The sequence below is a fragment of the Mastomys coucha genome, unplaced genomic scaffold, assembly GCF_008632895.1.
Source record: "Mastomys coucha isolate ucsf_1 unplaced genomic scaffold, UCSF_Mcou_1 pScaffold5, whole genome shotgun sequence".
Taxonomy (NCBI): domain Eukaryota; kingdom Metazoa; phylum Chordata; class Mammalia; order Rodentia; family Muridae; genus Mastomys; species Mastomys coucha.
Window position 1 is genome coordinate 53,359,369 of NW_022196911.1, and position 3,277 is coordinate 53,362,645.

The window sequence follows — 3,277 nt, forward strand, 5'->3', positions numbered from 1 at the left end:
TTTTTAGTATTTGATGAGCACTGTGATTAACACTGGGTCTTCCGTGGGGTCCTGGGGCGGAAAGTTGGAACAGCGGTGGAAGTTTTGAGGACTTGACCCGAGCTGGGTCAGTGAGTGTCGTGCGGACGAGCAAAGCAACGGAGATGCGGCCCCTGGACGCAGTGGAGCTGGCGGAGCCCGAGGAGGTGGAAGTGCTGGAGTCCGAGGAGGACTTCGAGCAGTTTCAGCTGCCCGTCACGAGATGGGCGAGGACATCGCTTCGCTGACCCGCGAGCGCGGAGGCGCTCCCGTGCGCAACCTGGGCAAGCTGTGGGAGGTGGACAATGTGCTGATCCAGATCAAGACGCAGGTAGAGGCCTCCGCAGAGAGCGCTCTCAACCACCTGCAGGGCGCGGGTGGCGCCGAGCCCCGCGGCACCAGGGCGGAGAAGGCCGATAAGAAGGAGCAGTATAAGATGGTGAAGATGGCTGAGACGCTGGCGCAGCTCGTGAGGCAGATGGAGAAGAGCAAGTCTTCTTGAGCCGGCCGCGGTTTCCAGCCAATGGATTCTGGTTGAGTGATGGCGATTGGCTGACATGACACCCTGGAGAAGCTGAAACCAGAGAGCCTTTTGTTTTTTTGGGTTTTTTGTCTGTCTGTCTTCCTTCCTCCCGCCCTCCCTCCCTTCCCCCCCCCTCCCGTTCTTCTTTTCCCCTCTGTCTTCACTGTTCTCACTGATACTATGTTTCCGCTGTGGTCTGCGGTTGACAACCTCGATTTGAGTTTTTGATTATTCAGTGGTTCCTTTTTTCCCTTTGTTTGGGGAAAATAACTTTGATTTGGAAAATGAGCTTACATATGGGAATTAGGGCCTAGATTGTAAGCCTTGTGGCAGTTGAATAATGTTCATTCCTGGCCTTTGGTTGTTGTTCCTGAATTTTGAGGTGCTTCGCTCTTTCTTGGGTGACATGATAGCTCCCTGAACTTTGGGTCCCTGTGACACTTGAGACTCGGAGTTGGAGCTCACCGCCTCTGAAAGTTCTGAAGGAGCTGCGTTAATTCTAGAAGACTCCACACAGCAATGGCAGAAGAAGGGACCAGACTTCATCTGGGACTGTGGATGGGCCTTACATGGCTAGGACTGACGACCTGAGAGAAGGGTCGGAGGATGTATTGTTTCTATTGGGGGACTTTAATTTCTGTGTGAGACCAAAGGAAGAGAGATGCATTTTGTGCAAAATTTAAATTTTATGTGCTATACTATCTATTGTAACCTGCCCGATGAGTTTATTGGGACAGCCTAACTCATTTCTAAATGAAATGGAACCCAGTATGGGAGATGAGGTGTTGTTAGTCTGTACAAGTTGGTATCCCCATATATTTGAGGAGATGCGGGGCATAAAATGAAAGATCCTTGCAATACCCTTTGTGGGCTGGGAAGGAAAACCTGCAGTGGACCCAAAACTTCAAGGAAGAGGCGTCTTCAAGGTTCACATGTGGTCAAGCTATAAATGTATGAGTGGCAGACCTGATAAGCATTTGAGGTCAAAATCCTTACCATGTTGAAAACAAAATCTTACATGTTAATAAAAGTATTCGTTTGCTTGGAAAACAAAAAACAAACAAACAAACAAACAACAACAACAACAAACCCTGGGCCTTCCACTCCAGGAGGAGTGCAGTATCCTTTGGATTTTTTTCTTGCCCCTTGCCCTTTGATCTCCTGGGGGCATGCAGGACTTGGGGCTGTGTTGATCATTCTCTCCATCAGTTCGTAGCCCCAATGGAGGGGTGTGGGTGGAGGGAGAAGCTACAGACAAGGTTCTCTCCAGCCCTGTTTCCAGCCCAGGATGAATGAGTTTTTTCCTCTCATGTCTCCTTTGTTAGTGAGTCTTTTAGGTTGCTCCAAGGGAGGGCATCAGAGAATGTGCCAGTTGGCCTAGACACAGACAGGACGTTTTTCTTGAAGTAACTGAAAAGAGTCAGGATCTCACACTATTCAGTGATCTGCAGGAAGCAGAGTGAAGAAAACTGGCAAGAGAGGTCAAAAGAGGTATGAGAGGGCATGGTGGTGCATGTCTTTGATCTCAGCACTTGGGAGACAGAAGCAGGCAGATCTCTGTGAGTTTGAGGCCAGCCTGATCTACAGAGTGAGTTCCAGGACAGCTAGGACTATATAGAGAGATCCTGTCTCATACACAAAACAAAAACAAAAAAAATAAACAAAAAACTTTTTTTGTTTGTTTTTTGTTTTTTGTTTTTTGCCAGGCAGGTGGCAGCGGCACATGCTTTTAATCTCAGCACTTGGAAGGCAGAGGCAGGCGAATCTCTGAGTTCAAGGCCAGCCTGGTCTACACAGTGAGTTCCAGGGCAGCCAGGGCTACACAGAGAAACCCTGTCTCAAAAAAGAAGAAGAAGAAGAAGAAGAAGAAGAAGAAGAAGAAGAAGAAGAAGAAGAAGAAGAAGAAGAAGAAGAAGAGAGAAGATAGAAGGAGGAAGAGGTAGAGGAGGAGGAGGAAACTGAAGACCAGCAGTGATAGAGCCAGGCAGGTTGGTGCTATGGCCCCTGATGAGGAATCATAGCAAGCAGGAGGAGAGGGAGACTGGAGGACGAAGACCCTAACCTGACATATTTGTAAAGAATCTCTGCACCTACAGCAGTCCCAAAGCTTATCCACACAAGTCTCAGCAGGACAGGCATAGGGAGCTGTAACTCCGCAGTGCCATGGAACCCTCACCCACAGGTCCTGCCCCTCAGCCCCCTCCAGGGCAGGCTTATGGATGGAGCCTCCACAGTGCCATGGAACCCTCACCCACAGGTCCTGCCCCTGAGTCCTTGCCAGGGCAGGCATAGGGAGCTGTAACTCCGCAGTGCCATGGAACCCTCACCCACAGGTCTTGCACCTCAGCCCCCGCAGGAGCAGCCAGGCTGGCACGCTGATGCTACCTCTAGAACAGAAGCTTGCTTTGAGGGGCTGGGGCCTGTCATCTTTGAGAACCCAGGGAGGGGCTCAGTGGGCCATCTGGTTCTACTACCCACCTGTTTGAGTTCAAGAACAGCCAACAGAGAAAAACTGTCTCAGAAAAACCAAAAAGAAAGAAAGAAAGTAAAAAAGTAATAATAAAAAAATCAAGATCAAACAACAAATCTCAAGTTACACATATTTTGTTGCAAAAACATCTTTTTTTTTTTTTTTCAAGTGGAGACATATTTCTGGAAGTTCCCTCATTCAGCTCTCCCCAGTCCCAGTCCCAGCATGTGTCACAGAGTCAGAGGTCACACTAGGGGCTTTCAGAT

The 3,277-nt window shown here is 49.1% G+C and overlaps 1 pseudogene; it reads left to right on the plus strand.

Annotated features, from left to right (window-relative positions):
* The first annotated feature begins 122 nt into the window (after positions 1 to 122).
* Positions 123 to 614, plus strand: LOC116078517 (annotated as a pseudogene).
* Positions 615 to 3,277: the final 2,663 nt, after the last annotated feature.